Consider the following 23,024-nt stretch of genomic DNA (forward strand, 5'->3'; position numbering starts at 1 on the left):
AAGCTGGAGCAACAGGGCACTAGAGAGTCCATGCCAGCCCGTATGACATCTTGCATCCAAGCAAAAGGTGGCCCTGCTTAGCACTAGAGCATCCATGCCCCCCGGGATCACATCTCGTATCCAAGCTAAAGGCGGTGAAACAGGCTGCTGCAGCTACCTTCCCCTTCTCCCACCCCCGTATCACATCTTATACGAAAGCTGGAGGTGTCCCAGCAGGGCACTAGGGATTCCATGCCCGCCCGTATCACATTCTGAATCCAAGCAAGAGGTGGCCCAACTTAGCACTACAGCATCCAGGCCCCACCACACCGTAGCACATCTTGTATCCAAGCTAGAGGCGGTACGGCAGGGTACCAGAGCCTCCACGCCTGTCTATATGCCATCTAGTTTCCAAGCTAGACACTGGACCAGGATTATAGATGTAAACGGGCACCTGGTTACATTGTGAGCCTCGTGTGGCGCAGAGCATTAGGGCAGCAGTACGCAGTGCTAAGCTCTCGCTTCACGACCTGAGATGTGCGGGTTCAAACCCCGTGTACGTCAGGTAGCCGGCTCAGGGTCGACTCAGCCTTCTGTCCTTCCGAGGTCGGTGCAATGAGTACCCGGTACCCACTGGGGGGTAGAGTGACAGCTAAAGTCGTATACCACCATCGCGACTAGGCGGATTACTGCCCGGCGCGCTCTACTTTTACCTTAGTGGCCTAGGCTTCCTACCACACCCGACCTTCTGGGCTCTGTAACAAATTAACCGCTCATTTCACAGCCTTTTACTCTAATTAGAGAAGAATTCAAAACCGACAAAACTCAAACCATCACAGCACAACATAGTTCCGTTACACACTGCAATCTCCCTACCGCACTCCCGTGGACGTCCATTTAACCCAAACAGTTTGCACATACAGAAGACCAGAGAAAATCATTACAGGCCTCTTACATTCTGCACATGTCGCCAAGGCGCCATTTTTACCCGGAACCCGAACGCTGCATTGCCCACCACGCTGTTAGCCACCAAAAACGTAGGTGGCTATGGGTGACGCTGACCCTCACCTGGCTTGGCTCGCCGAGCCTCACAGCTCCACTGCCGCACCCCCTTGCCATTGTGGCGGTTAACCCATAGTACCGCCCTATCTCTATGCCGCCAACCGCAGAGTCTTTGCCCTTAGGGAGACGCGCGCATTTTACTTATCACAACGGAACGCAAAATTCGTGCCGAAATATTAGCTCCGCGTGCTGAAAACCCCGAAAGAGCCAACCGAAATTAACCGTTAGGAGATTGCCATTGGAAAAACAGTGGCTTTGTCACCTGCCGATCTGCTTATTCCACCAGCTCCTTAGCGTGCGTCACTAAGCAAGCGCTGCGATTGACTGACACTGTAGCTTTACGGTTAGTGTAGCACCACCCGCAAGGCGATTCATTATGGGCATCTCAAAGCAGCCACAGGCCCGGGCCCGGGGTAACGGCTCCAAATTGGCAGTAGAACACAGTGCGGCCGGTGGCGCTGCAGCTGAACCCCAGGGGCCTGAAAACTGAAAGCATTGTCGGAAGGGAGCTGATGACGGCTCATCTGTCAGAGGTGGTACAACAGTGAACTGGAGCCTCCGTGCCCAACCGTATCCCATCTTCTATGAAAGCTGGAGCAACAGGGCACTAGAGAGTCCATGCCAGCCCGTATGACATCTTGCATCCAAGCAAAAGGTGGCCCTGCTTAGCACTAGAGCATCCATGCCCCCCGGGATCACATCTCGTATCCAAGCTAAAGGCGGTGAAACAGGCTGCTGCAGCTACCTTCCCCTTCTCCCACCCCCGTATCACATCTTATACGAAAGCTGGAGGTGTCCCAGCAGGGCACTAGGGATTCCATGCCCGCCCGTATCACATTCTGAATCCAAGCAAGAGGTGGCCCAACTTAGCACTACAGCATCCAGGCCCCACCACACCGTAGCACATCTTGTATCCAAGCTAGAGGCGGTACGGCAGGGTACCAGAGCCTCCACGCCTGTCTATATGCCATCTCGTTTCCAAGCTAGACACTGGACCAGGATTATAGATGTAAACGGGCACCTGGTTACATTGTGAGCCTCGTGTGGCGCAGAGCATTAGGGCAGCAGTACGCAGTGCTAAGCTCTCGCTTCACGACCTGAGATGTGCGGGTTCAAACCCCGTGTACGTCAGGTAGCCGGCTCAGGGTCGACTCAGCCTTCTGTCCTTCCGAGGTCGGTGCAATGAGTACCCGGTACCCACTGGGGGGTAGAGTGACAGCTAAAGTCGTATACCACCATCGCGACTAGGCGGATTACTGCCCGGCGCGCTCTACTTTTACCTTAGTGGCCTAGGCTTCCTACCACACCCGACCTTCTGGGCTCTGTAACAAATTAACCGCTCATTTCACAGCCTTTTACTCTAATTAGAGAAGAATTCAAAACCGACAAAACTCAAACCATCACAGCACAACATAGTTCCGTTACACACTGCAATCTCCCTACCGCACTCCCGTGGACGTCCATTTAACCCAAACAGTTTGCACATACAGAAGACCAGAGAAAATCATTACAGGCCTCTTACATTCTGCACATGTCGCCAAGGCGCCATTTTTACCCGGAACCCGAACGCTGCATTGCCCACCACGCTGTTAGCCACCAAAAACGTAGGTGGCTATGGGTGACGCTGACCCTCACCTGGCTTGGCTCGCCGAGCCTCACAGCTCCACTGCCGCACCCCCTTGCCGTTGTGGCGGTTGACCCATAATACCGCCCAATCGTGACTGTAAACCTGAGCGCTATCTCTATGCCGCCAACCGCAGAGTCTTTGCCCTTAGGGAGACGCGTGCATTTTACTTATCACAACGGAACGCAAAATTCGTGCCGAAATATTAGCTCCGCGTGCTGAAAACCCCGAAAGAGCCAACCGAAATTAACCGTTAGGAGATTGCCATTGGAAAAACAGTGGCTTTGTCACCTGCCTATCTGCTTATTCCACCAGCTCCTTAGCGTGCGTCACTAAGCAAGCGCTGCGATTGACTGACACTGTAGCTTTACGGTTAGTGTAGCACCACCCGCAAGGCGATTCATTATGGGCATCTCAAAGCAGCCACAGGCCCGGGCCCGGGGTAACGGCTCCAAATTGGCATTAGAACACAGTGCGGCCGGTGGCGCTGCAGCTGAACCCCAGGGGCCTGAAAACTGAAAGCATTGTCGGAAGGGAGCTGATGACGGCTCATCTGTCAGAGGTGGTACAACAGTGAACTGGAGCCTCCGTGCCCAACCGTATCCCATCTTCTATGAAAGCTGGAGCAACAGGGCACTAGAGAGTCCATGCCAGCCCGTATGACATCTTGCATCCAAGCAAAAGGTGGCCCTGCTTAGCACTAGAGCATCCATGCCCCCCGGGATCACATCTCGTATCCAAGCTAAAGGCGGTGAAACAGGCTGCTGCAGCTACCTTCCCCTTCTCCCACCCCCGTATCACATCTTATACGAAAGCTGGAGGTGTCCCAGCAGGGCACTAGGGATTCCATGCCCGCCCGTATCACATTCTGAATCCAAGCAAGAGGTGGCCCAACTTAGCACTACAGCATCCAGGCCCCACCACACCGTAGCACATCTTGTATCCAAGCTAGAGGCGGTACGGCAGGGTACCAGAGCCTCCACGCCTGTCTATATGCCATCTCGTTTCCAAGCTAGACACTGGACCAGGATTATAGATGTAAACGGGCACCTGGTTACATTGTGAGCCTCGTGTGGCGCAGAGCATTAGGGCAGCAGTACGCAGTGCTAAGCTCTCGCTTCACGACCTGAGATGTGCGGGTTCAAACCCCGTGTACGTCAGGTAGCCGGCTCAGGGTCGACTCAGCCTTCTGTCCTTCCGAGGTCGGTGCAATGAGTACCCGGTACCCACTGGGGGGTAGAGTGACAGCTAAAGTCGTATACCACCATCGCGACTAGGCGGATTACTGCCCGGCGCGCTCTACTTTTACCTTAGTGGCCTAGGCTTCCTACCACACCCGACCCTCTGGGCTCTGTAACAAATTAACCGCTCATTTCACAGCCTTTTACTCTAATTAGAGAAGAATTCAAAACCGACAAAACTCAAACCATCACAGCACAACATAGTTCCGTTACACACTGCAATCTCCCTACCGCACTCCCGTGGACGTCCATTTAACCCAAACAGTTTGCACATACAGAAGACCAGAGAAAATCATTACAGGGCTCTTACATTCTGCACATGTCGCCAAGGCGCCATTTTTACCCGGAACCCGAACGCTGCATTGCCCACCACGCTGTTAGCCACCAAAAACGTAGGTGGCTATGGGTGACGCTGACCCTCACCTGGCTTGGCTCGCCGGGCCTCACAGCTCCACTGCCGCACCCCCTTGCCGTTGTGGCGGTTGACCCATAGTACCGCCCTATCTCTATGCCGCCAACCGCAGAGTCTTTGCCCTTAGGGAGACGCGCGCATTTTACTTATCACAACGGAACGCAAAATTCGTGCCGAAATATTAGCTCCGCGTGCTGAAAACCCCGAAAGAGCCAACCGAAATTAACCGTTAGGAGATTGCCATTGGAAAAACAGTGGCTTTGTCACCTGCCTATCTGCTTATTCCACCAGCTCCTTAGCGTGCGTCACTAAGCAAGCGCTGCGATTGACTGACACTGTAGCTTTACGGTTAGTGTAGCACCACCCGCAAGGCGATTCATTATGGGCATCTCAAAGCAGCCACAGGCCCGGGCCCGGGGTAACGGCTCCAAATTGGCATTAGAACACAGTGCGGCCGGTGGCGCTGCAGCTGAACCCCAGGGGCCTGAAAACTGAAAGCATTGTCGGAAGGGAGCTGATGACGGCTCATCTGTCAGAGGTGGTACAACAGTGAACTGGAGCCTCCGTGCCCAACCGTATCCCATCTTCTATGAAAGCTGGAGCAACAGGGCACTAGAGAGTCCATGCCAGCCCGTATGACATCTTGCATCCAAGCAAAAGGTGGCCCTGCTTAGCACTAGAGCATCCATGCCCCCCGGGATCACATCTCGTATCCAAGCTAAAGGCGGTGAAACAGGCTGCTGCAGCTACCTTCCCCTTCTCCCACCCCCGTATCACATCTTATACGAAAGCTGGAGGTGTCCCAGCAGGGCACTAGGGATTCCATGCCCGCCCGTATCACATTCTGAATCCAAGCAAGAGGTGGCCCAACTTAGCACTACAGCATCCAGGCCCCACCACACCGTAGCACATCTTGTATCCAAGCTAGAGGCGGTACGGCAGGGTACCAGAGCCTCCACGCCTGTCTATATGCCATCTCGTTTCCAAGCTAGACACTGGACCAGGATTATAGATGTAAACGGGCACCTGGTTACATTGTGAGCCTCGTGTGGCGCAGAGCATTAGGGCAGCAGTACGCAGTGCTAAGCTCTCGCTTCACGACCTGAGATGTGCGGGTTCAAACCCCGTGTACGTCAGGTAGCCGGCTCAGGGTCGACTCAGCCTTCTGTCCTTCCGAGGTCGGTGCAATGAGTACCCGGTACCCACTGGGGGGTAGAGTGACAGCTAAAGTCGTATACCACCATCGCGACTAGGCGGATTACTGCCCGGCGCGCTCTACTTTTACCTTAGTGGCCTAGGCTTCCTACCACACCCGACCCTCTGGGCTCTGTAACAAATTAACCGCTCATTTCACAGCCTTTTACTCTAATTAGAGAAGAATTCAAAACCGACAAAACTCAAACCATCACAGCACAACATAGTTCCGTTACACACTGCAATCTCCCTACCGCACTCCCGTGGACGTCCATTTAACCCAAACAGTTTGCACATACAGAAGACCAGAGAAAATCATTACAGGGCTCTTACATTCTGCACATGTCGCCAAGGCGCCATTTTTACCCGGAACCCGAACGCTGCATTGCCCACCACGCTGTTAGCCACCAAAAACGTAGGTGGCTATGGGTGACGCTGACCCTCACCTGGCTTGGCTCGCCGGGCCTCACAGCTCCACTGCCGCACCCCCTTGCCGTTGTGGCGGTTGACCCATAGTACCGCCCTATCTCTATGCCGCCAACCGCAGAGTCTTTGCCCTTAGGGAGACGCGCGCATTTTACTTATCACAACGGAACGCAAAATTCGTGCCGAAATATTAGCTCCGCGTGCTGAAAACCCCGAAAGAGCCAACCGAAATTAACCGTTAGGAGATTGCCATTGGAAAAACAGTGGCTTTGTCACCTGCCTATCTGCTTATTCCACCAGCTCCTTAGCGTGCGTCACTAAGCAAGCGCTGCGATTGACTGACACTGTAGCTTTACGGTTAGTGTAGCACCACCCGCAAGGCGATTCATTATGGGCATCTCAAAGCAGCCACAGGCCCGGGCCCGGGGTAACGGCTCCAAATTGGCAGTAGAACACAGTGCGGCCGGTGGCGCTGCAGCTGAACCCCAGGGGCCTGAAAACTGAAAGCATTGTCGGAAGGGAGCTGATGACGGCTCATCTGTCAGAGGTGGTACAACAGTGAACTGGAGCCTCCGTGCCCAACCGTATCCCATCTTCTATGAAAGCTGGAGCAACAGGGCACTAGAGAGTCCATGCCAGCCCGTATGACATCTTGCATCCAAGCAAAAGGTGGCCCTGCTTAGCACTAGAGCATCCATGCCCCCCGGGATCACATCTCGTATCCAAGCTAAAGGCGGTGAAACAGGCTGCTGCAGCTACCTTCCCCTTCTCCCACCCCCGTATCACATCTTATACGAAAGCTGGAGGTGTCCCAGCAGGGCACTAGGGATTCCATGCCCGCCCGTATCACATTCTGAATCCAAGCAAGAGGTGGCCCAACTTAGCACTACAGCATCCAGGCCCCACCACACCGTAGCACATCTTGTATCCAAGCTAGAGGCGGTACGGCAGGGTACCAGAGCCTCCACGCCTGTCTATATGCCATCTAGTTTCCAAGCTAGACACTGGACCAGGATTATAGATGTAAACGGGCACCTGGTTACATTGTGAGCCTCGTGTGGCGCAGAGCATTAGGGCAGCAGTACGCAGTGCTAAGCTCTCGCTTCACGACCTGAGATGTGCGGGTTCAAACCCCGTGTACGTCAGGTAGCCGGCTCAGGGTCGACTCAGCCTTCTGTCCTTCCGAGGTCGGTGCAATGAGTACCCGGTACCCACTGGGGGGTAGAGTGACAGCTAAAGTCGTATACCACCATCGCGACTAGGCGGATTACTGCCCGGCGCGCTCTACTTTTACCTTAGTGGCCTAGGCTTCCTACCACACCCGACCTTCTGGGCTCTGTAACAAATTAACCGCTCATTTCACAGCCTTTTACTCTAATTAGAGAAGAATTCAAAACCGACAAAACTCAAACCATCACAGCACAACATAGTTCCGTTACACACTGCAATCTCCCTACCGCACTCCCGTGGACGTCCATTTAACCCAAACAGTTTGCACATACAGAAGACCAGAGAAAATCATTACAGGCCTCTTACATTCTGCACATGTCGCCAAGGCGCCATTTTTACCCGGAACCCGAACGCTGCATTGCCCACCACGCTGTTAGCCACCAAAAACGTAGGTGGCTATGGGTGACGCTGACCCTCACCTGGCTTGGCTCGCCGAGCCTCACAGCTCCACTGCCGCACCCCCTTGCCGTTGTGGCGGTTGACCCATAATACCGCCCAATCGTGACTGTAAACCTGAGCGCTATCTCTATGCCGCCAACCGCAGAGTCTTTGCCCTTAGGGAGACGCGTGCATTTTACTTATCACAACGGAACGCAAAATTCGTGCCGAAATATTAGCTCCGCGTGCTGAAAACCCCGAAAGAGCCAACCGAAATTAACCGTTAGGAGATTGCCATTGGAAAAACAGTGGCTTTGTCACCTGCCTATCTGCTTATTCCACCAGCTCCTTAGCGTGCGTCACTAAGCAAGCGCTGCGATTGACTGACACTGTAGCTTTACGGTTAGTGTAGCACCACCCGCAAGGCGATTCATTATGGGCATCTCAAAGCAGCCACAGGCCCGGGCCCGGGGTAACGGCTCCAAATTGGCATTAGAACACAGTGCGGCCGGTGGCGCTGCAGCTGAACCCCAGGGGCCTGAAAACTGAAAGCATTGTCGGAAGGGAGCTGATGACGGCTCATCTGTCAGAGGTGGTACAACAGTGAACTGGAGCCTCCGTGCCCAACCGTATCCCATCTTCTATGAAAGCTGGAGCAACAGGGCACTAGAGAGTCCATGCCAGCCCGTATGACATCTTGCATCCAAGCAAAAGGTGGCCCTGCTTAGCACTAGAGCATCCATGCCCCCCGGGATCACATCTCGTATCCAAGCTAAAGGCGGTGAAACAGGCTGCTGCAGCTACCTTCCCCTTCTCCCACCCCCGTATCACATCTTATACGAAAGCTGGAGGTGTCCCAGCAGGGCACTAGGGATTCCATGCCCGCCCGTATCACATTCTGAATCCAAGCAAGAGGTGGCCCAACTTAGCACTACAGCATCCAGGCCCCACCACACCGTAGCACATCTTGTATCCAAGCTAGAGGCGGTACGGCAGGGTACCAGAGCCTCCACGCCTGTCTATATGCCATCTCGTTTCCAAGCTAGACACTGGACCAGGATTATAGATGTAAACGGGCACCTGGTTACATTGTGAGCCTCGTGTGGCGCAGAGCATTAGGGCAGCAGTACGCAGTGCTAAGCTCTCGCTTCACGACCTGAGATGTGCGGGTTCAAACCCCGTGTACGTCAGGTAGCCGGCTCAGGGTCGACTCAGCCTTCTGTCCTTCCGAGGTCGGTGCAATGAGTACCCGGTACCCACTGGGGGGTAGAGTGACAGCTAAAGTCGTATACCACCATCGCGACTAGGCGGATTACTGCCCGGCGCGCTCTACTTTTACCTTAGTGGCCTAGGCTTCCTACCACACCCGACCTTCTGGGCTCTGTAACAAATTAACCGCTCATTTCACAGCCTTTTACTCTAATTAGAGAAGAATTCAAAACCGACAAAACTCAAACCATCACAGCACAACATAGTTCCGTTACACACTGCAATCTCCCTACCGCACTCCCGTGGACGTCCATTTAACCCAAACAGTTTGCACATACAGAAGACCAGAGAAAATCATTACAGGGCTCTTACATTCTGCACATGTCGCCAAGGCGCCATTTTTACCCGGAACCCGAACGCTGCATTGCCCACCACGCTGTTAGCCACCAAAAACGTAGGTGGCTATGGGTGACGCTGACCCTCACCTGGCTTGGCTCGCCGGGCCTCACAGCTCCACTGCCGCACCCCCTTGCCGTTGTGGCGGTTGACCCATAGTACCGCCCTATCTCTATGCCGCCAACCGCAGAGTCTTTGCCCTTAGGGAGACGCGCGCATTTTACTTATCACAACGGAACGCAAAATTCGTGCCGAAATATTAGCTCCGCGTGCTGAAAACCCCGAAAGAGCCAACCGAAATTAACCGTTAGGAGATTGCCATTGGAAAAACAGTGGCTTTGTCACCTGCCTATCTGCTTATTCCACCAGCTCCTTAGCGTGCGTCACTAAGCAAGCGCTGCGATTGACTGACACTGTAGCTTTACGGTTAGTGTAGCACCACCCGCAAGGCGATTCATTATGGGCATCTCAAAGCAGCCACAGGCCCGGGCCCGGGGTAACGGCTCCAAATTGGCAGTAGAACACAGTGCGGCCGGTGGCGCTGCAGCTGAACCCCAGGGGCCTGAAAACTGAAAGCATTGTCGGAAGGGAGCTGATGACGGCTCATCTGTCAGAGGTGGTACAACAGTGAACTGGAGCCTCCGTGCCCAACCGTATCCCATCTTCTATGAAAGCTGGAGCAACAGGGCACTAGAGAGTCCATGCCAGCCCGTATGACATCTTGCATCCAAGCAAAAGGTGGCCCTGCTTAGCACTAGAGCATCCATGCCCCCCGGGATCACATCTCGTATCCAAGCTAAAGGCGGTGAAACAGGCTGCTGCAGCTACCTTCCCCTTCTCCCACCCCCGTATCACATCTTATACGAAAGCTGGAGGTGTCCCAGCAGGGCACTAGGGATTCCATGCCCGCCCGTATCACATTCTGAATCCAAGCAAGAGGTGGCCCAACTTAGCACTACAGCATCCAGGCCCCACCACACCGTAGCACATCTTGTATCCAAGCTAGAGGCGGTACGGCAGGGTACCAGAGCCTCCACGCCTGTCTATATGCCATCTCGTTTCCAAGCTAGACACTGGACCAGGATTTATAGATGTAAACAGGCACCTGGTTACATTGTGAGCCTCGTGTGGCGCAGAGCATTAGGGCAGCAGTACGCAGTGCTAAGCTCTCGCTTCACGACCTGAGATGTGCGGGTTCAAACCCCGTGTACGTCAGGTAGCCGGCTCAGGGTCGACTCAGCCTTCTGTCCTTCCGAGGTCGGTGCAATGAGTACCCGGTACCCACTGGGGGGTAGAGTGACAGCTAAAGTCGTATACCACCATCGCGACTAGGCGGATTACTGCCCGGCGCGCTCTACTTTTACCTTAGTGGCCTAGGCTTCCTACCACACCCGACCCTCTGGGCTCTGTAACAAATTAACCGCTCATTTCACAGCCTTTTACTCTAATTAGAGAAGAATTCAAAACCGACAAAACTCAAACCATCACAGCACAACATAGTTCCGTTACACACTGCAATCTCCCTACCGCACTCCCGTGGACGTCCATTTAACCCAAACAGTTTGCACATACAGAAGACCAGAGAAAATCATTACAGGCCTCTTACATTCTGCACATGTCGCCAAGGCGCCATTTTTACCCGGAACCCGAACGCTGCATTGCCCACCACGCTGTTAGCCACCAAAAACGTAGGTGGCTATGGGTGACGCTGACCCTCACCTGGCTTGGCTCGCCGAGCCTCACAGCTCCACTGCCGCACCCCCTTGCCGTTGTGGCGGTTGACCCATAATACCGCCCAATCGTGACTGTAAACCTGAGCGCTATCTCTATGCCGCCAACCGCAGAGTCTTTGCCCTTAGGGAGACGCGTGCATTTTACTTATCACAACGGAACGCAAAATTCGTGCCGAAATATTAGCTCCGCGTGCTGAAAACCCCGAAAGAGCCAACCGAAATTAACCGTTAGGAGATTGCCATTGGAAAAACAGTGGCTTTGTCACCTGCCTATCTGCTTATTCCACCAGCTCCTTAGCGTGCGTCACTAAGCAAGCGCTGCGATTGACTGACACTGTAGCTTTACGGTTAGTGTAGCACCACCCGCAAGGCGATTCATTATGGGCATCTCAAAGCAGCCACAGGCCCGGGCCCGGGGTAACGGCTCCAAATTGGCATTAGAACACAGTGCGGCCGGTGGCGCTGCAGCTGAACCCCAGGGGCCTGAAAACTGAAAGCATTGTCGGAAGGGAGCTGATGACGGCTCATCTGTCAGAGGTGGTACAACAGTGAACTGGAGCCTCCGTGCCCAACCGTATCCCATCTTCTATGAAAGCTGGAGCAACAGGGCACTAGAGAGTCCATGCCAGCCCGTATGACATCTTGCATCCAAGCAAAAGGTGGCCCTGCTTAGCACTAGAGCATCCATGCCCCCCGGGATCACATCTCGTATCCAAGCTAAAGGCGGTGAAACAGGCTGCTGCAGCTACCTTCCCCTTCTCCCACCCCCGTATCACATCTTATACGAAAGCTGGAGGTGTCCCAGCAGGGCACTAGGGATTCCATGCCCGCCCGTATCACATTCTGAATCCAAGCAAGAGGTGGCCCAACTTAGCACTACAGCATCCAGGCCCCACCACACCGTAGCACATCTTGTATCCAAGCTAGAGGCGGTACGGCAGGGTACCAGAGCCTCCACGCCTGTCTATATGCCATCTCGTTTCCAAGCTAGACACTGGACCAGGATTATAGATGTAAACGGGCACCTGGTTACATTGTGAGCCTCGTGTGGCGCAGAGCATTAGGGCAGCAGTACGCAGTGCTAAGCTCTCGCTTCACGACCTGAGATGTGCGGGTTCAAACCCCGTGTACGTCAGGTAGCCGGCTCAGGGTCGACTCAGCCTTCTGTCCTTCCGAGGTCGGTGCAATGAGTACCCGGTACCCACTGGGGGGTAGAGTGACAGCTAAAGTCGTATACCACCATCGCGACTAGGCGGATTACTGCCCGGCGCGCTCTACTTTTACCTTAGTGGCCTAGGCTTCCTACCACACCCGACCTTCTGGGCTCTGTAACAAATTAACCGCTCATTTCACAGCCTTTTACTCTAATTAGAGAAGAATTCAAAACCGACAAAACTCAAACCATCACAGCACAACATAGTTCCGTTACACACTGCAATCTCCCTACCGCACTCCCGTGGACGTCCATTTAACCCAAACAGTTTGCACATACAGAAGACCAGAGAAAATCATTACAGGGCTCTTACATTCTGCACATGTCGCCAAGGCGCCATTTTTACCCGGAACCCGAACGCTGCATTGCCCACCACGCTGTTAGCCACCAAAAACGTAGGTGGCTATGGGTGACGCTGACCCTCACCTGGCTTGGCTCGCCGGGCCTCACAGCTCCACTGCCGCACCCCCTTGCCGTTGTGGCGGTTGACCCATAGTACCGCCCTATCTCTATGCCGCCAACCGCAGAGTCTTTGCCCTTAGGGAGACGCGCGCATTTTACTTATCACAACGGAACGCAAAATTCGTGCCGAAATATTAGCTCCGCGTGCTGAAAACCCCGAAAGAGCCAACCGAAATTAACCGTTAGGAGATTGCCATTGGAAAAACAGTGGCTTTGTCACCTGCCTATCTGCTTATTCCACCAGCTCCTTAGCGTGCGTCACTAAGCAAGCGCTGCGATTGACTGACACTGTAGCTTTACGGTTAGTGTAGCACCACCCGCAAGGCGATTCATTATGGGCATCTCAAAGCAGCCACAGGCCCGGGCCCGGGGTAACGGCTCCAAATTGGCAGTAGAACACAGTGCGGCCGGTGGCGCTGCAGCTGAACCCCAGGGGCCTGAAAACTGAAAGCATTGTCGGAAGGGAGCTGATGACGGCTCATCTGTCAGAGGTGGTACAACAGTGAACTGGAGCCTCCGTGCCCAACCGTATCCCATCTTCTATGAAAGCTGGAGCAACAGGGCACTAGAGAGTCCATGCCAGCCCGTATGACATCTTGCATCCAAGCAAAAGGTGGCCCTGCTTAGCACTAGAGCATCCATGCCCCCCGGGATCACATCTCGTATCCAAGCTAAAGGCGGTGAAACAGGCTGCTGCAGCTACCTTCCCCTTCTCCCACCCCCGTATCACATCTTATACGAAAGCTGGAGGTGTCCCAGCAGGGCACTAGGGATTCCATGCCCGCCCGTATCACATTCTGAATCCAAGCAAGAGGTGGCCCAACTTAGCACTACAGCATCCAGGCCCCACCACACCGTAGCACATCTTGTATCCAAGCTAGAGGCGGTACGGCAGGGTACCAGAGCCTCCACGCCTGTCTATATGCCATCTCGTTTCCAAGCTAGACACTGGACCAGGATTTATAGATGTAAACAGGCACCTGGTTACATTGTGAGCCTCGTGTGGCGCAGAGCATTAGGGCAGCAGTACGCAGTGCTAAGCTCTCGCTTCACGACCTGAGATGTGCGGGTTCAAACCCCGTGTACGTCAGGTAGCCGGCTCAGGGTCGACTCAGCCTTCTGTCCTTCCGAGGTCGGTGCAATGAGTACCCGGTACCCACTGGGGGGTAGAGTGACAGCTAAAGTCGTATACCACCATCGCGACTAGGCGGATTACTGCCCGGCGCGCTCTACTTTTACCTTAGTGGCCTAGGCTTCCTACCACACCCGACCCTCTGGGCTCTGTAACAAATTAACCGCTCATTTCACAGCCTTTTACTCTAATTAGAGAAGAATTCAAAACCGACAAAACTCAAACCATCACAGCACAACATAGTTCCGTTACACACTGCAATCTCCCTACCGCACTCCCGTGGACGTCCATTTAACCCAAACAGTTTGCACATACAGAAGACCAGAGAAAATCATTACAGGGCTCTTACATTCTGCACATGTCGCCAAGGCGCCATTTTTACCCGGAACCCGAACGCTGCATTGCCCACCACGCTGTTAGCCACCAAAAACGTAGGTGGCTATGGGTGACGCTGACCCTCACCTGGCTTGGCTCGCCGGGCCTCACAGCTCCACTGCCGCACCCCCTTGCCGTTGTGGCGGTTGACCCATAGTACCGCCCTATCTCTATGCCGCCAACCGCAGAGTCTTTGCCCTTAGGGAGACGCGCGCATTTTACTTATCACAACGGAACGCAAAATTCGTGCCGAAATATTAGCTCCGCGTGCTGAAAACCCCGAAAGAGCCAACCGAAATTAACCGTTAGGAGATTGCCATTGGAAAAACAGTGGCTTTGTCACCTGCCTATCTGCTTATTCCACCAGCTCCTTAGCGTGCGTCACTAAGCAAGCGCTGCGATTGACTGACACTGTAGCTTTACGGTTAGTGTAGCACCACCCGCAAGGCGATTCATTATGGGCATCTCAAAGCAGCCACAGGCCCGGGCCCGGGGTAACGGCTCCAAATTGGCAGTAGAACACAGTGCGGCCGGTGGCGCTGCAGCTGAACCCCAGGGGCCTGAAAACTGAAAGCATTGTCGGAAGGGAGCTGATGACGGCTCATCTGTCAGAGGTGGTACAACAGTGAACTGGAGCCTCCGTGCCCAACCGTATCCCATCTTCTATGAAAGCTGGAGCAACAGGGCACTAGAGAGTCCATGCCAGCCCGTATGACATCTTGCATCCAAGCAAAAGGTGGCCCTGCTTAGCACTAGAGCATCCATGCCCCCCGGGATCACATCTCGTATCCAAGCTAAAGGCGGTGAAACAGGCTGCTGCAGCTACCTTCCCCTTCTCCCACCCCCGTATCACATCTTATACGAAAGCTGGAGGTGTCCCAGCAGGGCACTAGGGATTCCATGCCCGCCCGTATCACATTCTGAATCCAAGCAAGAGGTGGCCCAACTTAGCACTACAGCATCCAGGCCCCACCACACCGTAGCACATCTTGTATCCAAGCTAGAGGCGGTACGGCAGGGTACCAGAGCCTCCACGCCTGTCTATATGCCATCTCGTTTCCAAGCTAGACACTGGACCAGGATTTATAGATGTAAACAGGCACCTGGTTACATTGTGAGCCTCGTGTGGCGCAGAGCATTAGGGCAGCAGTACGCAGTGCTAAGCTCTCGCTTCACGACCTGAGATGTGCGGGTTCAAACCCCGTGTACGTCAGGTAGCCGGCTCAGGGTCGACTCAGCCTTCTGTCCTTCCGAGGTCGGTGCAATGAGTACCCGGTACCCACTGGGGGGTAGAGTGACAGCTAAAGTCGTATACCACCATCGCGACTAGGCGGATTACTGCCCGGCGCGCTCTACTTTTACCTTAGTGGCCTAGGCTTCCTACCACACCCGACCCTCTGGGCTCTGTAACAAATTAACCGCTCATTTCACAGCCTTTTACTCTAATTAGAGAAGAATTCAAAACCGACAAAACTCAAACCATCACAGCACAACATAGTTCCGTTACACACTGCAATCTCCCTACCGCACTCCCGTGGACGTCCATTTAACCCAAACAGTTTGCACATACAGAAGACCAGAGAAAATCATTACAGGGCTCTTACATTCTGCACATGTCGCCAAGGCGCCATTTTTACCCGGAACCCGAACGCTGCATTGCCCACCACGCTGTTAGCCACCAAAAACGTAGGTGGCTATGGGTGACGCTGACCCTCACCTGGCTTGGCTCGCCGGGCCTCACAGCTCCACTGCCGCACCCCCTTGCCGTTGTGGCGGTTGACCCATAGTACCGCCCTATCTCTATGCCGCCAACCGCAGAGTCTTTGCCCTTAGGGAGACGCGCGCATTTTACTTATCACAACGGAACGCAAAATTCGTGCCGAAATATTAGCTCCGCGTGCTGAAAACCCCGAAAGAGCCAACCGAAATTAACCGTTAGGAGATTGCCATTGGAAAAACAGTGGCTTTGTCACCTGCCGATCATCTTATTCCACCAGCTCCTTAGTGTGCGTCACTAAGCAAGCGCTGCGATTGACTGACACTGTAGCTTTACGGTTAGTGTAGCACCACCCGCAAGGCGATTCATTATGGGCATCTCAAAGCAGCCACAGGCCCGGGCCCGGGGTAACGGCTCCAAATTGGCAGTAGAACACAGTGCGGCCGGTGGCGCTGCAGCTGAACCCCAGGGGCCTGAAAACTGAAAGCATTGTCGGAAGGGAGCTGATGACGGCTCATCTGTCAGAGGTGGTACAACAGTGAACTGGAGCCTCCGTGCCCAACCGTATCCCATCTTCTATGAAAGCTGGAGCAACAGGGCACTAGAGAGTCCATGCCAGCCCGTATGACATCTTGCATCCAAGCAAAAGGTGGCCCTGCTTAGCACTAGAGCATCCATGCCCCCCGGGATCACATCTCGTATCCAAGCTAAAGGCGGTGAAACAGGCTGCTGCAGCTACCTTCCCCTTCTCCCACCCCCGTATCACATCTTATACGAAAGCTGGAGGTGTCCCAGCAGGGCACTAGGGATTCCATGCCCGCCCGTATCACATTCTGAATCCAAGCAAGAGGTGGCCCAACTTAGCACTACAGCATCCAGGCCCCACCACACCGTAGCACATCTTGTATCCAAGCTAGAGGCGGTACGGCAGGGTACCAGAGCCTCCACGCCTGTCTATATGCCATCTCGTTTCCAAGCTAGACACTGGACCAGGATTATAGATGTAAACGGGCACCTGGTTACATTGTGAGCCTCGTGTGGCGCAGAGCATTAGGGCAGCAGTACGCAGTGCTAAGCTCTCGCTTCACGACCTGAGATGTGCGGGTTCAAACCCCGTGTACGTCAGGTAGCCGGCTCAGGGTCGACTCAGCCTTCTGTCCTTCCGAGGTCGGTGCAATGAGTACCCGGTACCCACTGGGGGGTAGAGTGACAGCTAAAGTCGTATACCACCATCGCGACTAGGCGGATTACTGCCCGGCGCGCTCTACTTTTACCTTAGTGGCCTAGGCTTCCTACCACACCCGACCTTCTGGGCTCTGTAACAAATTAACCGCTCATTTCACAGCCTTTTACTCTAATTAGAGAAGAATTCAAAACCGACAAAACTCAAACCATCACAGCACAACATAGTTCCGTTACACACTGCAATCTCCCTACCGCACTCCCGTGGACGTCCATTTAACCCAAACAGTTTGCACATACAGAAGACCAGAGAAAATCATTACAGGCCTCTTACATTCTGCACATGTCGCCAAGGCGCCATTTTTACCCGGAACCCGAACGCTGCATTGCCCACCACGCTGTTAGCCACCAAAAACGTAGGTGGCTATGGGTGACGCTGACCCTCACCTGGCTTGGCTCGCCGAGCCTCACAGCTCCACTGCCGCACCCCCTTGCCGTTGTGGCGGTTGACCCATAGTACCGCCCTATCTCTATGCCGCCAACCGCAGAGTCTTTGCCCTTAGGGAGACGCGCGCATTTTACTTATCACAACGGAACGCAAAATTCGTGCCGAAATATTAGCTCCGCGTGCTGAAAACCCCGAAAGAGCCAACCGAAATTAACCGTTAGGAGATTGCCATTGGAAAAACAGTGGCTTTGTCACCTGCCTATCTGCTTATTCCACCAGCTCCTTAGCGTGCGTCACTAAGCAAGCGCTGCGATTGACTGACACTGTAGCTTTACGGTTAGTGTAGCACCACCAGCAAGGCGATTCATTATGGGCATCTCAAAGCAGCCACAGGCCCGGGGTAACGGCTCCACGCCTTCTGTCCTTCCGAGGTCGGTGCAATGAGTACCCAGTACCCACTGGGGGGTAGAGTGACAGCTAAAGTCGTATACCACCATCGCGACTAGGCGGATTACTGCCCGGCGCGCTCTACTTTTACCTTAGTGGCCTAGGCTTCCTACCACACCCGACCCTCTGGGCTCTGTAACAAATTAACCGCTCATTTCACAGCCTTTTACTCTAATTAGAGAAGAATTCAAAACCGACAAAACTCAAACCATCACAGCACAACATAGTTCCGTTACACACTGCAATCTCCCTACCGCACTCCCGTGGACGTCCATTTAACCCAAACAGTTTGCACATACAGAAGACCAGAGAAAATCATTACAGGCCTCTTACATTCTGCACATGTCGCCAAGGCGCCATTTTTACCTGGAACCCGAACGCTGCATTGCCCACCACGCTGTTAGCCACCAAAAACGTAGGTGGCTATGGGTGACGCTGACCCTCACCTGGCTTGGCTCGCCGAGCCTCACAGCTCCACTGCCGCACCCCCTTGCCGTTGTGGCGGTTGACCCATAATACCGCCCAATCGTGACTGTAAACCTGAGCGCTATCTTTATGCCGCCAACCGCAGAGTCTTTGCCCTTAGGGAGACGCGTGCATTTTACTTATCACAACGGAACGCAAAATTCGTGCCGAAATATTAGCTCCGCGTGCTGAAAACCCCGAAAGAGCCAACCGAAATTAACCGTTAGGAGATTGCCATTGGAAAAACAGTGGCTTTGTCACCTGCCTATCTGCTTATTCCACCAGCTCCTTAGCGTGCGTCACTAAGCAAGCGCTGCGATTGACTGACACTGTAGCTTTACGGTTAGTGTAGCACCACCCGCAAGGCGATTCATTATGGGCATCTCAAAGCAGCCACAGGCCCGGGCCCGGGGTAACGGCTCCAAATTGGCATTAGAACACAGTGCGGCCGGTGGCTCTGCAGCTGAACCCCAGGGGCCTGAAAACTGAAAGCATTGTCGGAAGGGAGCTGATGACGGCTCATCTGTCAGAGGTTGTACAACAGTGAACTGGAGCCTCCGTGCCCAACCGTATCCCATCTTCTATGAAAGCTGAAGCAACAGGGCACTAGAGAGTCCATGCCAGCCCGTATGACATCTTGCATCCAAGCAAAAGGTGGCCCTGCTTAGCACTAGAGCATCCATGCCCCCCGGGATCACATCTCGTATCCAAGCTAAAGGCGGTGAAACAGGCTGCTGCAGCTACCTTCCCCTTCTCCCACCCCCGTATCACATCTTATACGAAAGCTGGAGGTGTCCCAGCAGGGCACTAGGGATTCCATGCCCGCCCGTATCACATTCTGAATCCAAGCAAGAGGTGGCCCAACTTAGCACTACAGCATCCAGGCCCCACCACACCGTAGCACATCTTGTATCCAAGCTAGAGGCGGTACGGCAGGGTACCAGAGCCTCCACGCCTGTCTATATGCCATCTCGTTTCCAAGCTAGACACTGGACCAGGATTATAGATGTAAACAGGCACCTGGTTACATTGTGAGCCTCGTGTGGCGCAGAGCATTAGGGCAGCAGTACGCAGTGCTAAGCTCTCGCTTCACGACCTGAGATGTGCGGGTTCAAACCCCGTGTACGTCAGGTAGCCGGCTCAGGGTCGACTCAGCCTTCTGTCCTTCCGAGGTCGGTGCAATGAGTACCCGGTACCCACTGGGGGGTAGAGTGACAGCTAAAGTCGTATACCACCATCGCGACTAGGCGGATTACTGCCCGGCGCGCTCTACTTTTACCTTAGTGGCCTAGGCTTCCTACCACACCCGACCCTCTGGGCTCTGTAACAAATTAACCGCTCATTTCACAGCCTTTTACTCTAATTAGAGAAGAATTCAAAACCGACAAAACTCAAACCATCACAGCACAACATAGTTCCGTTACACACTGCAATCTCCCTACCGCACTCCCGTGGACGTCCATTTAACCCAAACAGTTTGCACATACAGAAGACCAGAGAAAATCTTTACAGGCCTCTTACATTCTGCACATGTCGCCAAGGCGCCATTTTTACCCGGAACCCGAACGCTGCATTGCCCACCACGCTGTTAGCCACCAAAAACGTAGTTGGCTATGGGTGACGCTGACCCTCACCTGGCTTGGCTCGCCGAGCCTCACAGCTCCACTGCCGCACCCCCTTGCCGTTGTGGCGGTTGACCCATAATACCGCCCAATCGTGACTGTAAACCTGAGCGCTATCTCTATGCCGCCAACCGCAGAGTCTTTGCCCTTAGGGAGACGCGCGCATTTTACTTATCACAACGGAACGCAAAATTCGTGCCGAAATATTAGCTCCGCGTGCTGAAAACCCCGAAAGAGCCAACCGAAATTAACCGTTAGGAGATTGCCATTGGAAAAACAGTGGCTTTGTCACCTGCCGATCATCTTATTCCACCAGCTCCTTAGTGTGCGTCACTAAGCAAGCGCTGCGATTGACTGACACTGTAGCTTTACGGTTAGTGTAGCACCACCCGCAAGGCGATTCATTATGGGCATCTCAAAGCAGCCACAGGCCCGGGCCCGGGGTAACGGCTCCAAATTGGCAAGAGAACACAGTGCGGCCGGTGGCGCTGCAGCTGAACCCCAGGGGCCTGAAAACTGAAAGCATTGTCGGAAGGGAGCTGATGACGGCTCATCTGTCAGAGGTGGTACAACAGTGAACTGGAGCCTCCGTGCCCAACCGTATCCCATCTTCTATGAAAGCTGGAGCAACAGGGCACTAGAGAGTCCATGCCAGCCCGTATGACATCTTGCATCCAAGCAAAAGGTGGCCCTGCTTAGCACTAGAGCATCCATGCCCCCCGGGATCACATCTCGTATCCAAGCTAAAGGCGGTGAAACAGGCTGCTGCAGCTACCTTCCCCTTCTCCCACCCCCGTATCACATCTTATACGAAAGCTGGAGGTGTCCCAGCAGGGCACTAGGGATTCCATGCCCACCCGTATCACATTCTGAATCCAAGCAAGAGGTGGCCCAACTTAGCACTACAGCATCCAGGCCCCACCACACCGTAGCACATCTTGTATCCAAGCTAGAGGCGGTACGGCAGGGTACCAGAGCCTCCACGCCTGTCTATATGGCATCTCGTTTCCAAGCTAGACACTGGACCAGGATTATAGATGTAAACGGGCACCTGGTTACATTGTGAGCCTCGTGTGGCGCAGAGCATTAGGGCAGCAGTACGCAGTGCTAAGCTCTCGCTTCACGACCTGAGATGTGCGGGTTCAAACCCCGTGTATGTCAGGTAGCCGGCTCAGGGTCGACTCAGCCTTCTGTCCTTCCGAGGTCGGTGCAATGAGTACCCGGTACCCACTGGGGGGTAGAGTGACAGCTAAAGTCGTATACCACCATCGCGACTAGGCGGATTACTGCCCGGCGCGCTCTACTTTTACCTTAGTGGCCTAGGCTTCCTACCACACCCGACCCTCTGGGCTCTGTAACAAATTAACCGCTCATTTCACAGCCTTTTACTCTAATTAGATAAGAATTCAAAACCGACAAAACTCAAACCATCACAGCACAACATAGTTCCGTTACACACTGCAATCTCCCTACCGCACTCCCGTGGACGTCCATTTAACCCAAACAGTTTGCACATACAGACGACCAGAGAAAATCATTACAGGCCTCTTACATTCTGCACATGTCGCCAAGGCGCCATTTTTACCCGGAACCCGAACGCTGCATTGCCCACCACGCTGTTAGCCACCAAAAACGTAGGTGGCTATGGGTGACGCTGACCCTCACCTGGCTTGGCTCGCCGAGCCTCACAGCTCCACTGCCGCACCCCCTTGCCGTTGTGGCGGTTGACCCATAGTACCGCCCTATCTCTATGCCGCCAACCGCAGAGTCTTTGCCCTTAGGGAGACGCGCGCATTTTACTTATCACAACGGAACGCAAAATTCGTGCCGAAATATTAGCTCCGCGTGCTGAAAACCCCGAAAGAGCCATGCTTATCTCTTTCTCGCTTTCTCTCCCTTCACTACACGATAGGACGTGGCAGTGGCGTCTTAATGAATCACTCATACAAGATCCATTGATTGCTAGGAGATACAAGATGCCCTAGAAGAATATTTTAGCAATATTGCGTCCCAGAAACTGCCCTGCTTTCAGTTTGGGAGGCCCATAAGTGAGTTATTCGCGGTTCCCTCATTAGTATTGATTATAGAATTAAAAAAAGGACAAAGGGGCCCAACTCAAACCTCTTGAGCCATTTCCAGACCTTAAGGGCTCATGTCCACGGGCAAAATAAGAATTAAAATCCGCAGCGGATTTTAACTCTTATCCTGCCCGCGGATCCGCACCCCATAGGGATGCATTGACCACCCGCGGGTAGATAAATACCCGCGGATGGTCAATAAAAAGGATTTTTTTAAAAATGGAGCATGAAAAAATCTGGACCATGCTCCATTTTCATGCGGGGCTCCCGCGGGCTTCTATTGAAGCCTATGGAAGCCGTCCGGATCCGCGGGAGACAAAAATCGGGATTTACTCACACGCTCCGTTTCTTCTCTTCGCGCGGCGCCATCTTCTCTCCGTCGCGGCCGGATCTTTTTTCTTCGGGACGGCGCATGCGCGGGGCACGTCACCGACGTTATCATGCGCATCCGCCGAGCCGAAGAAAGAAGATCCGGCCGCGACGCACAGAAGATGACGCCGCAGCGAAGAGAAGAAACGGAGCGGATGGGAGGTGAGTTTATTCTCATTTACTCTTATTTTCAGCGCTCATGTCCGCGGGGCAGGAGGGACCCGCTGCAGATTCTCCATGGAGAATCTGCAGGGGATCTGATTTTCCCCGTGGACATGAGGCCTAAAGGCAGTTCATAAACAAACCCTAGATACAGGGACGGGATGTGAGTTAGCACAATTAAAAGACAAAGTACATTTACTGTCCATGTCACATGCTAAAGGCTGTTTTACAAAATGTATGAGACACTTCTACAAATTGGGTAACAAACCCAGCCGCACTCTCGCCAGCGCCCTGAGGAAGGACAGGACTCGTTCCTACATACCACATATCACTTGCACATCAGGAAGTAACCTCCATTTGTATACCCCAGATAGCAAAGGTGTTTTGAGACTATCAGTCCTTATATAACTTATCACCACCCATGTCAGAGAAGGAGCATTCTTGACATAGAGCAACAGTCCATTTTTA

At 53.7% G+C, this 23,024-nt stretch overlaps 1 protein-coding gene across 1 annotated transcript in view; it reads right to left on the reverse strand.

The window, feature by feature from the left end:
- The window catches only part of LOC136628094 (prostaglandin reductase 2-like), a 107,334-nt gene that overhangs the window by 82,629 nt on the left and 1,681 nt on the right, over positions 1-23,024 (reverse strand). The window lies entirely within an intron of this gene.

The sequence above is a fragment of the Eleutherodactylus coqui genome, chromosome 1 (genome assembly GCF_035609145.1).
Source record: "Eleutherodactylus coqui strain aEleCoq1 chromosome 1, aEleCoq1.hap1, whole genome shotgun sequence".
NCBI lineage: Eukaryota > Metazoa > Chordata > Amphibia > Anura > Eleutherodactylidae > Eleutherodactylus > Eleutherodactylus coqui.